Below are 15,236 nucleotides of genomic sequence, written 5' to 3'. Positions count from 1 at the left end.
TCCTGGGTCCCAGTCTGTGTCCTAAATATCCCAGGAAAACTCTGTACCTCCTGGTTCTAGAAAGCATTGCAACTTCCCTGTGTCATTGTAGTTTCCTCAATGCCTCTGTAGGCTAGTCCAGTCTTCCTCTCAGCTGGGCTCTGGGACTTTATCTGAATTCTCTCTGAAGAGCCAGAGCCTGGGGACTCCAGGAGTTTGTTCCATGTAAACTGTGCCTTCTGAAGTAATGGAGGGAAGGAGGTAAACAGCCAGAATTATTAGTGAAAGATGCTTTCTTTATTGCCTCTTCATATCTGACAGACTCAAAGATGGGGGAGGAGAAAATTATTTTGATATGGGGTCAGTTGGAAAAACTAGGCCAGATAATAAATTTTACACATATTGGAAATCTGTATATAAATTGCCTCTGATTCATAAGAGATTCTTAGTATCACAAGTAAACCATCCAACTGAATATCCTTCCTAGATTTTAAGATATTGCTTGGTGTTCTGGACATTTGAACTTATTTTGCACCTCAACATAGCTTGGGAATATTATTATTTAATTAGATAAGTATTTGTTTCTCTGTAATTGGATGTAGTGCATCTCAATCCTAATAAGAGTTTTTAATCATTAGGCATCTGCACTATAGTGAATATATTTAAGCAGTCTGCATTAATCGCCTTTTCAAAAGTATTATCCAAAATGATCATCACTGCTGCGTGCTTAAGAATTTAAGACTAGAAAATTCTGAAATAAAACTAAAGTATCTTGATTTTTAAAAAATGATTGCATCTGGGCACCTGGGTGGCTCAGTTGGCTAAGCGACTGCCTTCGGCTCAGGTCATGATCCTGGAGTCCCTGGATCGAGTCCCGCATCGGGCTCCCTGCTCAGCAGGGAGTCTGCCTCTCTCTCTGACCCTCCCCCCTCTCATGCTCTCTATCTCATTCTCTCTCTCAAATAAATAAATAAAATCTTAAAAAAAAATGATTGCATCTATATCTTGCATTCTGTTTTTAAATCCTTCCATTTTGGTTAAGTGTTTCACAAAATCCTGCAAATCTATACAGTATTGAAGAGAGGCAACATTGCAAATTCCCCTTGATAGATGGAGGGTCCTCAACTGCCAGGACATTTTTCTTTGCCTCATAGCAACTGCTCTCCCCTTTTTATCAGTATTCTGGTTAAAATAGCAAAAGGAAAAATAAAAATGGGCTTTTGATACCTCTAAGAAGAAGTGGATGATCTTGATCAGACTTAGGACAGAAAGAAAAAGCAGCATTTAAAATCAGACTTCTTTGCCTTTCCTTCTGAAACCTAGTTGCCATGAATAAGTAAACATTTCCCTTTTAATAGCTAATAATCAATTGCTTGGCGGTGGTCCAGGCCTCGCTGCAACTCATTCTTAGTTGTACTGATGATATATACATACAGGACAAGGAACGACAATTACTTTCAGACTGGGGATTTAGTACATCTTTGAAATGGGCTTCAGATTTTATTGCTTAATGTCAAACAACAAGATTTGAAAGGTCCCATCTTAAGTTCCTTGAAATATTGACTTTCCAGGGACTTTTTGTTGTCATTGTTGATTTCTAGCAGAAAAATTTTTCTCTTCTACTATGTTTATCTAGTTGTTTAGATATATAATGAAAAAAATGTAGGGAGTAATATGGTTCAGTGAATTAAAAAGTAAAGGTATTTAATGAAATATCTATAGTCTCTAGTTCCTAAAGAGCCAACAAATAACTTAAAAAAATTTTAAACTAGTTTATTAAGTATTTCTGGTCTTTCCCATACTTTACAATGATATAATATAATGCTAGCATGGAATGTAAGCTGTCTGAATAGAAATAATAACACACCTTGGAGAGGGTGACAAATCTTATTTGTTCAGAGCTGAACTTCTTCATTTTTGTCTAATCTTTTTTTCAAGATGCTACTTTATACTCCTCCTTTGCTTGACTGAAACAGATACAGTTTATATATAACAGTATCCTAGTTGATGTTTACTCAATAAAGGTCCAGACCCTAAGTCACATTTAATGTCACATACAGACACTGACAGAGTAGACTGACCCCAGGAACATACTTTGTGAGATTTGCCCTAACACCTCACATAGGCCTGCCTGCAGTGCATGCTTATAACCACCAGCACTTCATTTCAAATTAGGTATTTTTTCTTACCCAAGCATTATAACAAGGCCTCTTTTTTTTTTTTTATATATATACCTTTACTTTGAGTTAACTTTGGGATTTTAAAAGGGTTGTATTATTAAAATGAGATATTATTCTGTCTTATTTGGCAGCAGTTTAAGCACTAAACCAATTATTAGGCTAGAGAAGTAGTTGTTAATATCTGTTGAAGACAGGGACCATAGTCTGTCAGAGGTCTAAAGAATCAAATAGTCCATTTTCTTACAGTGGTGATGACAGCAGTAGTAATAAAATACCACTTTACATTTTATACATTTGAGAATGTTACAGTGTACCCTCGCATTTGTTACTGCATCCTGAGTCAGGGTAGATTACCTAGGACAGCAAAGCTTAAGGAGAGGCTTGAAGGCAGATAGACTGTGATATCCCTAGAATTGAAGAAATTGGGGGTGGGGGCTGAAGAGGATGTAAAGAGGAGAAAGAAAGTCCATTGTAATAGAAGGTATTAGAAAAGAATGATTAAGAGGTGAAAGAGAAAGCGAGTCTGGGCTGGCTTAGAACAATGGGTTCAATTTGATCTCATCGACTCAGAGAGAAAAAAATACACGAACCAGAAATTTCCAGTCAACAGTGGCTTCTATATGCTTTCCCAAAGTATTTATATTTCTAAAAATTAATTACAATAGCTTCCAGTTATGACATAAGTCCTGGGGATGTAATGCACAGTGTGGTGACCATTATTAACAACCCTGTATGATATACTTAACAGTCTCTAAGAGGGTAGATCTTAAAAGTTCTCATCACAAGAAAAAAAAAGTCTGTACCTATGTATGGTGAAGGATGTTAACTAAACTTATTCTGGTAATCATTTTGCAGCATACACAATTATTGAATCATTATGTTGTACACCTGAAACTAATACAATATTATATGTCAATCATGTCTCAATAAGAAAGTTAAAAACAACAACAAGTAAAGTTCACCCTCTAAAGCATTCAAGTTTTTCTAGATTCTATTGAGTTTACTTTTAAATGTTTCTTTGGAAAAAAATCTTTTTCCCAAGAGGAGGCAAAACTGTATAACAAGAGCATGAAATGACAACCTGCAGGAATCTCCTCACACACACACACACACACACAAAAGTAAAAGAGCTGTATGTTTACTGCAGTCTCTGGAAATCCCTTAGCCAGCAAAGGTGGCTGTCTTTGTATTCTTGATTAAATGGGTATTTGCACTGAAGTCACATACCACACAAAGGAAACAAAACAAAATAAAAATGTCCTTCGTGTTCTGTTTTTCAATCATTTGTGTGAAGGAGGTTCTTGGCCTTTATCACTGTCAGTGAAAAGTTCTTCATTGGAAGGAGACATTCCACTCACCCTGCTTCTTGTGCACAGGGAACTTACCATGGAAACTACTTCTGGAGCCATCAGACAAATACATAAATGACAAAGCTCAATACCGGGCATTTTAGGTTTAGCTTCAGCTCAACAACAGGGTTTGAAGAAGGGTGTTTAGAATTTCTTGAGAAATTTATTGTTGTAGTTGCCTTGCTCTGAATCTTAAAACCCATAAATTGGATTTATTCAAGTTGGGAAACAACTAAGAAATGACTTTAAATACATTCTGATACTAGCATATGTATGCTATGTATTTAACACCACTATGTATGATAAAGCTGTACTTTTCTAGGTGACTTTTTAAATAATAGCTTGAGTATCCCCAAGATGAGAGATTCATCTTTAATACACATTTGTATTTTTTAATTGGTTATAAACTTCAATTAAGTGACAGAAAAAAATTTCTCTGAATAAGTTTCTTTTGTTTAACAAGATCTATACTAAACTGTTGTTGACTTATCCTTAAAATATTTTGCTTTGTAATATGAACCTGGAGAAATTTAAGACAGTGCTTCACAAAACTTGTATTGTCTTTTTTTTTTTTTTAATTTCACCTGCTTGTCAAGTTCTCATTTAATTTACAACCAGTCCCAGATCATTCCCCTACTGATTCCACGAAGTCTGTTTTCAGCCTTCTTCTCTCCATGGTCCACATGAACCAGCTGTAAAGACTGTCTGACCCAGCATGTGTCCACTGCTCGTTTTCATTATCAGCTCCTCAAATCAAGGCAGTTTATAAAAGCTAGATTGATATATTTCTGGATGGTTATGGCATCGGGATGTGTGCATTTTTGGGGGAGCTACATAGTTGAAACTTAGTTCTTAGGCACTGGAAGTATGTGTATATTTGGCTGGTTGGTAGCATGAGAAAAGAAATGGATGGCTACACATGGGATTTTAGTTGCTTCTTTGTTTTTGACTACTTAACAAGAAACAGAAAAAAAGAAAGCCTTTCTCCTTAAGCAAAAGGATTGGGCTGTGAAACATATTTCGAGGGGGGAAATCTAAGAAATAATATGTGTGCCCAAAGTTAGATATTCTATTTCTTACGTATTACTGAAATGATTATCAAATGATGAACTTCGCGAAAGCTCAGATGTCAGAATGCCGGGGGTTAGACAATACAATTAACAGGTCCTCTCTAGTAAATTTAGTGTTCTGGTTTCTTCTATAATAAAAATAAAACCCACCAAGTTTTCATGAATTATCACCTTAATAATTTCCTTTATAGAACAATTAGGAAAAGTATATGAGTATCTCTTTCCATGATGCACACTCGTTTATGCATTGTTGAGATTTTTCTATTATTCAAATCCTGGTGGGATACCAATTCTCCCATCAGCTGATTGGTCAGAGGAGCATCCCAAGGGGTAGGCAGAATAGGGGAGAAAACATGTTAGTGTCTCTAAGTGAATCCAAGGTGTCTACACTGAATGGAGGTGAAAGTGACTGGTCGAAGGGAGGGAGGAAGGTAAGAGAAAATGGGAGAGTGAGTGCTCATTTCACCTTGGTGATCACCCATCTCTATCCAGCTATGACTTACCAGCTGGAAGTTGGTACAAGGAAGGCAGGGAGTTTATTTGATCACCTCTGGAGCAGCATACCGGGAAGTGTAGGGGAGAACAGGTGGTTGTGTTCAGATACCAATTAAGGCTTGAAGGCCTACAGCATTTTAAAAGTCCTTGTTGGGAACTAAGGCTAATTTCTAGGAATCCTGTTGTGATTTGCTTTTTAGCAGCATCTCAGTGACTAGCAGAGTGTGATTTCATCTGCTCTAAGTTGTATTTGTTTCCAAACAGCTTAACAATGCTAATTGGACAGCATAGAAACCCATTGCAAGTTGCGTTTTTTAAAAAAGATAACTCATCCTAGCAATGAACATAGATTGAAAACCAGTTAAAAGCCAGTGAGAACAAATGTGTCTTAAATGGAGGATGAAACAAAGGGAAGGTGGGGGCACATCCCCTAATGTCAATAGGCAGAAAGCTGCACGTGCATAATGGCCATGGGAGCGACCACCCAAGGTGATCTGAGTCAATTCTGGAGACAGACAGAGACCTGGAGCCAGAGAAGGGGCGGGGACAGGCCAGCCACCCAGAGTCCTGCTCAGGAGGGAGCCAAGGTGGTGGGGAATTGTTGTATTCCTGTTCCATGCCACACTCGTCTCGGCAGCCAATTTTCTTCCTCCAAATATACCCCACAAGGCAGGAGGTCTGCACTCTGGCTTCTGTGGCCAGTAGTCACACTCCTGGTAGATTTAGAAGGCTGCCAAAGATAATGACTGAATATTAACTAGAGTCAACTGAATTACACAAATATAAACTCCCTTCTGCCCCCACCACAAGGCTGCCCATCCACCCAGCCTTATATTTGGTAGCATGCAAGTCCCTCAAGGGGCAACATTTTTGAGAAAATTAAAATCCACAAATATATGAGTAACTCATGAATACCAAGCACTCAGCAAGCACTGAGGCTGACTGACTCAGGCATAAGGCAGAATTCAAGCAACACCTGGTTTTTCTTTCCAACATGCACCAGATTTGGGGATCAGACCAACGGCACCAGATCTGGGTTTGAAGTCCGGCTCTCTGAATAACCTGGGTGACCTGGATCAACTTTGGTAATTTCTTGGAGTCACAGTTTCCTCATCTATAAAATAGAAATAGTCACTCATATGGGTGTTGTGAGGATTAATGAGATCTTTCATGTACAGTGCTTGGCACGGTCCTTGCCCACAGTTAGTAGGTTTGTTTATCACAGCAGTTGTTGCTCTGATAATAATGTATGATGGGGAGGTGGAGAGGTGGAGTTTTCTATTCATACAGCAGCTGGAGGCTGTGCTATCATAAGTTTAGGATCGGCGGTCACAGAGCTGAGTTGAATTTCATCCAATTCACAGAAGAAGAAACTGAGGCACAGAGAGAGTTTGGGTGACTTGCCCAGCATCTCACAGTTTGGCTTCAAGACCAGATTTTCCTAATCTGGGCATCTTTCTTCTTTACCATGCTCTGTGCTACTAGTCACTGAGGTAGCTTTTCCTCTAACAGAGTTAGGAACAAGTTGCCTGTAGAAGAGATTTCCTTAAACTCGGCAGCATTATCCAGACCCTCCAGTTTCAGAGCTTTGGCCTCAGCCTACTTGCTGCTATGGCTAAATCTCTGCTCGCAATGCAAAGGCTCTCACTGTACTTAATGGAAGGATAAAGGCGCAGCCTCCCAAGCCCTAATGTTTTCATTTCTTGGTGCCTCTACAGCTGCCTCGAGGTGTTTTTCCCCCCAGTGTCTGTGCTTCAGGATTCATTCTTCCCAGTGTGTGAATCCCTGAAGCAGCATTTGAATCCTCTTAATTCAGCCAGAGCATCTTGTAAAAGTTCTCTCTCTCTAGCACATATAAAACACCAGGTAAGAACAGAATCAGATGAATTAGAAACAAATGCATTTGCCTGGAGGGAAGCAGAACAAGGCAAATATTGACTGCTTTAAGAAAGCAAAGGGAAATGCATTAAGATTTTTTTTTTTTTTTGGTAAGGCCAGGGTCAGGGGAGGATTCTTTGCCTACTGGGAAAAATGGAGAGGAGAGAATGGTCACAGCAAGCTGTGTCACTCAACATCAAGCTCTTGGATTTCCTGGGGAAGGCGTGGGGCAGGGGGAGGGGACGCACGTGAATGTGCTGGGAAGAAGATTGTGTGTTCCATTCCACAGGCCCTGTGATCCTCATCCAGGCCTGCCTCATAGCAGCCCTGCAGTCCTTACTCTACAGGGAGAAGTGAGCTAGCTCCCAGAATCCTCAAAACCCACGCCACTTTGCCCAAGACTGTGCACCCTACCCTTTCTTTTGTTTTCTAAGTTCCCTTAGCTCTGGGAGTCAGTACCATCCGCTTTTCCTTTTAATTGCTTTCTGAACATTTCAGACGTGCTAATCCCAGGTGCTTTTCCAGGACAGGCGCTGGTGCTTTATATTTGCTTCTGTGTTTTCAAAAGAAATACTTGTTGATATTTTTTGATCGACATAAGAGTACATTGCTAAATATAAGACAATTGGGCTTTTAAGGTATACAGACATTCCATTAGAAGGAACATGTTTCCTTTGTCAACGGCGTACCTAATCAGATAAGAATATGAATCAGGATTAATTCCCCACCCAGCCAAAGTGATATAAAATCATTTCCTGCGTGAAGTAGTGTGCAATGCCGTGGGCAAGGGGTATGCGGAGAGAGGTCACCCCTTATTTGAGAAGATGCGAAGGACTCGGTCATCTTACCAAATTCTTCTCATCTTAGAGCAAGTTAAAGGGATTTTGCTGTTTTTTGTGAAAAGTTCTCTTCCCTTGGTCTGCATAAGGCACAATAGTTGCTAACAGCTGATTCAGAACAGTTACAGTCTAGTGTATAAATATGTAAACATGGGTAAGTACGTATTTAGACAATTTAAAAGTGTGTCTCATTTACCCAATTATAAACAGCTGTCTGAGAGCAATTACGATTTATCATGTAAATGCTTATTTGCATAATTCAAAATATGAATATTATTTGCTTGATAAAGACTGTAAATAAAAGGCAACCTGAACTTTCTCAGGCTGAGAGTTTTATGCTAAGTTTTTATCTAACAGGGAAAAAGAGCATTTTATTCAAAATGGTACTTAATTTTGTTAATTTTAGCAGGTCCAGGTAATTGTTAATTTAATAAGAAAAGAGCAAAAGTTTTAAAGTAAACGTGGCTGGCTTAGAAGTAATAAAAGAAGTCCCACTACTCTGCTACTTTTACTTCTAAAAATTTGCTACGTAGAGATGATGAAATGCCTCATCACTGTTTTCACTGCACATGAGTGTTTAATGGTGAATACTTTCAGGGTGTTTAGCGTATTATTTTAGGTGCTACAATTTGATATACACATAATTTTTCAGTAATATATCATTATTTTTTCAAGTATGGGATGATTAAATGAGTATGCTTCCAAGTGTACTAAGGAACATTTCTCCTATTAAAATCTAACTTCTGCTTCTATAAGAACAAGTAATAAAATGTGGGCATCGAAACTTCCACTCAGGTGTATCCTGGTGTGTTCATCTTTTAGGGCTGCTGTAAACAAGCACCATAACCTCAGGGGCTTCAAACAACAGAGTTGGATTCTCTCAAAGATCTGGAGGTGAAATCTAGAAGTGAAATCAAGATTCAGCAGGGCCACGCTCCCTCTGAGGGCTCTGGGGAAGGATCTTTTCTCGTCCCTTCCCAGCATCTGGTGCTGTTCCCTGGTGTACAGTGTAACACTCCAGTTTCTGCCTCTGTGGTCTTCTTCCCTGTGTGTCTGTGTATCTTCTTTTCTTCTTAGAAGGACAGCAGTCATTGGATTTAGGCCCCATCCGACTTCCATATGACTTCCTCTTAACGAATTACATCTGCAAAGACCCTATTTCCAAATAATGTCACATTCACAGGTAACCAAGGTTGAAACCTATCTTTCGGGAGGACACTCGTATTACTATACAGTATATTCAAGAAACATTTATTGAGTTTCCTTTATGTGAAAAACGATGTGATGGGAACTCTCTCTTAACCGAAATAGCCAGTTAACAGTGCATCCACTATTTTTGACAAGCAGACGTTCATGATCTTTCCTTGGTATTAATGCTTCTCTTCAAGGACCTCATTGCTGTTACTGGGCCACTAAGTGTGGATGAGTCTCCCCGGGGGGGATTAAATCTCCCTCTGCGTTGAGGGGTCAGTGCAACCTTTATGCAATTCTTCCCGCTTCCAGAAAAGAAGCTACCATATGCTAAGCGCAGTGCTCAACACTTTATAAAAGGCAGTTCCGTCAGACCTCATAACCATGGGAGTTGTGTTTTATGACACTCCCATTTTATTATGTGGCAGAACCAGGATACGGATCCAGATCTTCCTGCCTCTAAAGCTTGTGTCATTGCCACATGTCTTTGGAGGGTATCCCAGTATGTGTGGCTACATGCAGTCACTTCCTTGGCTGTGTCTTCTCCTCGCAGACCTGTGCAGGAGTGCTTTTTGGGCTGCAACGGCACTGCTGGTTTTGCCTTGTTGTTTGTTGTTACACTTCTAAGTGGCTTCTGGTTCCTACAAAGATGCATTGCCCACGTGACTGGGGAAGGAGCTTGGAAACTGAAATTGATCAGGAGGGGGAAGTAGTGATCATCTCTTGAAAGACCTGACCGATGGGCCCCTGAAGAAATCAAAGCAGGAGAAATCAGGGTACTGCAGTGATTCAGAGGTGAGAAAACAAGCCCTAGAGCCCTAGCACAGGCACAGGAGTTGGTAATAGACTTCCGTGAGCAGGACCAAAAATATGAATGAGATCACTAGACCTGAGATGAAGCGGCAGGTAAGGGGTCTGTCCCACAACAGGGGGTATCTAATGGTATTTACCAAGCAGGAAAGAACTACGGAAAACTCATGCCTAAATTTTCAACTTCATGGCCCCAAAGTACTGCATCTTCTCTCGGCTTGTTTGGGTAGGGTTTTGCTTCTCTATCTTTGATTATGTCTCCTAGAGCAGTGGAATGGTTGTCATTTCCGCCTCATGTCACTACTTATTTCTCGTGTACGTGTCCTGTCAGCCCAATTGGACAGCAAGCTTGTTGAGGAAATGGTCTTCCTCTCTTGCTATCCTTGTGGTACCAACGGTGCCCATCAGGCTCTCAGACCTCATCCAGTCTCCAGTCATTGACATTCAGAGAGGATCACATCTGATAAGCATAAATAAATGGGAAATGCACTCATTGATGAGCTGAGTTTTAATTTTTCCAAGTTAAAAATTTTGCTTCTAAAAGAAAAGGCATGCTTTGTACATATCCAACATCCTATCACTCCATAGAAGATCCCATAGCCTTTATAATTTATGTGGGGCTCAAATGCCACAAAATGCTAAATGACAGGGTCAGGGCCAGCTCCAGGGTTAGGAGAAATATGCAGAATCAGTATGTAGTGCTATGTCATTGAGATTCCTGCCTTTGTCAGGATCTCCTTTTTGTTAGTTCTATTAAAAATCAAATCCAATGTGGAAGTCAGACTTCTATGATTCTGGAATCATACATTCTAACCCCCAGGCCGAAAACAAATTCATGTCAATGCTTTGTTTTCTAATTGAACTTTCCCTTTCCAATCAGAAAAGAAGATGAATTAGCATTTTATGGTACCTATTAGTGAGGGACTGGTCAGGTCATAAAAGTGCACCAGGCTGTGGAATTTGCACCCTGGTACAAGCAATGCATTTTCCTTATTATGCTCCCCAGTTAAACAAGAATCAAGAGATTCAGATCGAATCACCATCCTGGCTCAGCACAGTCTAGGGGTGATGAGCTTTACCAGAGAATCAGGTAGGGTAGGCCCTGCACCTGCCAGTCCTGAAGGTACACTAAGGGCCAACTTATAGGGACCCACCTCCTTGTGTCTCCTTTAGCTGGGCTGCAGCTTCATTTGCCCCTTGCTCTAGTATTTCCCTATTACTTATTTCCTTTCTAGTCTTCGCAGCAAGCCTGTGGGAGAGGTTCATTTTGCTATCTTATCTATAGATTAGCTTTAGGGTAAGATTCTAAATAAGTTTTGATTGCTAAGTATAGCATTCCAATTTTAGGAGAATCAATCATTTCCCCACTGAAGGTTGTTAATTCATTATTACTAGTTTATTCATCTATTCATTGAACCAACAAGCGTTTACGGAATGCTTGCCTTATGACAATTGCTGTGTTAAGTTCTGGAACAGGACATTTCCATAATGTCTTACAATTTCCAGACTGTAAAATCAGTAGTCGCTTTATTTTGTTTGCAGTTCCAGAAGGTGAGTGTTATCAGCTCCACTTTGCAGATGTCAAAACTGATGCTTGGACCCCAGAGCTTTTATGGGGGCAGGACTGTTATCCTCGGTTAAACTACGGAGAGTCCAGGAGACTACTGGGATGGCTTTTTGTGGCTCTGTGCTGGAGGTTTCATAATAAAAAATGACCCAGTCCCTGACTTGATAGGGTAAACGTTTAATATACATGTGACCCTAGAGTTTGCACATAACTTATTATCCAAAGAGGACACTTTGAGAGGGAAAAGAGGCACTCTGATGTTTATGCCAGGACAATGTGCAAACTAGGGGGGATAGTTATTTCCTTTCTCCCAGCCTGTCTGTCAAGTTGAAAACAATGCATCTCTAGAGATGTATTTGCTTTCATGAAGAGTGTGAAGTTGGGGACAGGCAGAGTAAGGCAGAGAGGCAGGAGGGAGGGGGCAGGGAGCACTACCTGGGCTGACTTCCTGTACCATCCAGGTAGTCAGAAGTGAAGCTAACCTGTAGTCCAGCTGCCCCCCTGCTGCTCCCCTGCTGCTGCAGTGTTTTAAGCTGCAAGAGAAAAGAGGGAAAGGGAACAGAGAGTCTCTATTTACCTGACAAAATCAGTCCATCTTTTTGCACATTCTCTTCCACTAAAATCAAGCCTCACAGGAGGTGAAAATTCCCAAGATCTCTTTGCCTGAGTTATCTCCATTATTCCTCACAGCCCACTGAAGCAGTTTATTTTAGTAATATTTCTATAGATGAGGAATCTAAAGTACAGAGAAGTTAAGTAACTGTCCCAAGGTCACAAGTCTGCAAAGGGGCTAGAGCCCGAGGCTGACCTCTACAGTGTGCAGTTCGCTCAGGACGTTCCGTCCGGTGGAGACAGTTGTTGCCTTAGGTCTTCACCCCTGAAGATGCGGCTTGAGCGCTGTTTCTCCTTAAAAGGTGTCCATGCATCCAGGGGCTGAGCTCCATGGGCCTGGTCTGGGCATCCACACGCCCTGTGCAGACATCCATTACAGCCGCAGCAATCTGTCCTTCCTGCTGGCTTTTGTGCCTGGCTCCCAGTCTATACTGAGGAAAACTTGAGGCTAGAAACTCTTGTGCCTCTGGTTTCTAGAGCTCACGATCCACTGTCTATGGCTTTCAAATACATTTAACATGGTAAAAGATGCACAGTCAGGAAGCAAATAAAAAAGAGCCGCCACCTTCCCTTCACAGTGCCACAGTGGGGACAGGGCTACCCCAAATGGAGCACTGACAATCTAAGGAAACACAGTTTCACAGAGCAGGCTGTGAATCTGATCTGGAACTGGTGCTTGGCAGCAACTGTTTTAAACCATGAGCCAGTAAAACCTGAATTAATGATAAAAATGAGATACTATTTTTGAAAAAATACTTAAAAGGTTACTATGAAGCCTATTGGTAGGTGTGTCAGTTGGCACCACCTACCTAGCAATTTTTACCTAGTAAAATGTATCAAAACCTTAAAAATATGAATAGCTTTTGACACATTTACTTCCAGGATTTTTTTTCCAAGAAAAGATCAGAAATATATAGAAATATGTATCCATAAGTATTGTTGCAGCATTGCCTTAAGAAATGGAAAGTTGCAAGTGACCTAGGGGCCCAGAGTTGGGGGCGTGGTTAGGAAGACTGTGTTACCATCAGATGATGGATTATTTGCAGTTATTTATATCATGTGTACAAAGACTTTGTAATGACACAGTAAAGGCTCATGATCTGTTAAGCAAGCAAACACTCTAGAATATAAAACTCTATAAACAGCATGATTTCAACAATGGAAAAAGTGTATGAAAACTAGAAGGAATTATACTGAAACATTAACAACGATTATGTCTGATTGGTGAATTGGGTCATTATTATTTTTTTCTTTATAGATTCTTTACTCCCCAAGTTTTATACCTTGAGCATGTATTATTTTAATTTTTAGGAAAACATTTTAAGTTCTTAAAATACTGCATGGGATGTAACACATTATTATCAACAATGAATAAAGTTGAGCATTAATATGTAAATTCTTAATTAAATGAAAAATATAGCATTATCTCTGAAACAAAAAATGAATGGAATTAGACAAATATATAATAAGAGTTATAATAAGTAGAAGTTGGCTGGTTTCACAGGGGAAAAAAGCAGTTTGGGTGTCAGATCTGATTAATAGTATTCGTGTCAGTAATTGTAGAACGCAAGAGAGTCACTTAAACTCTTTTTAAGTTTCTTCATTTATAAAAATTAATTAGTTGAATCAGATGAGCTTCACCTTTCCTCTAACAAAGCTCTAACAAAACCTCTGGTCTTTAGCTATTGATTCATCCACTATTTATCTCATATGCACAAAACCCCACATTTATGGGTGATTTGATTGCTCTAGATGAGGTGTCAAGTGCAAATTCACAGAAACCTCTCCAAGTCAGCAGAAGGTGGTGCCTAATTCCTGAGGTTAAAGTCAATACAGCTGCGAGGACCAAGGAGTTGAAAGGAGAAAGATAAGATAGGGAGAGAATGGTGGAGAAGACATGGAGGTGATGGGAGAGGCCGGCTGGGTTGGGGAGTAAAAGGCCTGTTTGACAGAATCCGTGATAGCTGCATGGAAGGCAGGCCGCTGTGGTCGGGGTTGATTGATCAATGGTTGAGAGGCTGCCTGACAACTCGCCAAAGGAAGAACAGGGGCCGGTGAGGGGGATGACCTTTCACCCCTGGGCTCCCAGCACAAATTCCCTGGAGATCCAGTGTCTTATCACCCTGTGGAGTTAGAACTGAAGGCCTGAAAACAAAGTTCCACTCAGGAGATGGCCAAAGGGTAGGTTTTTGCTTGTGGTTAGACAAGTGAAAGAAATGATTTTAACCAGAGAGCAAGCACACAAACATTTGGTCCAAAATGTAAAGGAGTGGTAAAGAGGAAGGAGGAATACTCTGGAATTCATAAGTCCTGTATCTTAATCCTGGCTATGCTGCAGTCTTGCTGGGTGGCCAATAGGCCATTCACCTTTCCCTGCCTCACTTTCTCTCAGTAAGATGGAGACAGCAATTCCTGTTCCCAGCATTGTGGAAGGTGTTAAGAAATCACAGATGCCACAAATGACAGACGGTGCTGTGTAAATCCAGAGTCCTAATTTTCTTTCTCCTTGGACAGGATGAATCTGGCAAGGGGCAGAGGGGAAGGGAGAGAGACACAGAGACAGAGACAAAGGAAGGGAAAGAGAGAGATCAGCTTCCTCTCAGCTATGGGACCCCATCCTAATCACACTCCCAAAGATAGCAGATGTTAAATAATGAAAATTGTACAGTCTAAATAGAACCCCAAATTACCTAAATTTTTCTGAGTCAAAGAGCATTGTCATTCTAGGAGAAACACTGAATACTTGCAATATCCACATTACTTTTGTGGAGTGATGCTATTCATTTCCTTCTCAATGTTGTTTTAAATCTGCAACTGCCATGAGTCACGGTTGCATTTTATTTTGCCTGTAAAGCCTTCGAGTTTAGTGCTTTAAATGTTGCTGGTAGTGCAGCAATATTTGATTAACATGTCCTCAAGGATAGAGGCTATATCTTCTGCTCCCCTTGTATTTTTAGAGGGGCAATAGAGATACTCAAGTTCATGTTTCACTTAAAACCCAGCACATCCTTCCCATGATGGTTATTTCCAGCATTTGCATTTAGCTGTGCCCCTTCAAGTGCAGCAAGTCTGTTTGTAACTCCTGCATGACACAGGAGTGGGCCAGGTGAACATGTTGGGGTATCATTTTAGGGATAATAATGGCAGCTCATTTCTATTTATGGGTTTAATTGATCCTAATCCAGCAGGCTCTGAAATCATGATTCTACACCAAGTACCTCCCATGAAGGATGATGGCTTGAAGACCTCTGTCAATCACCCAGCCG

This window comes from Mirounga leonina, unplaced genomic scaffold, assembly GCF_011800145.1.
Source record: "Mirounga leonina isolate KUSES-001 unplaced genomic scaffold, KU_Mleo_1.0 Mir_82, whole genome shotgun sequence".
NCBI lineage: Eukaryota > Metazoa > Chordata > Mammalia > Carnivora > Phocidae > Mirounga > Mirounga leonina.
Note: the sequence above shows the minus strand (reverse complement) of the source record.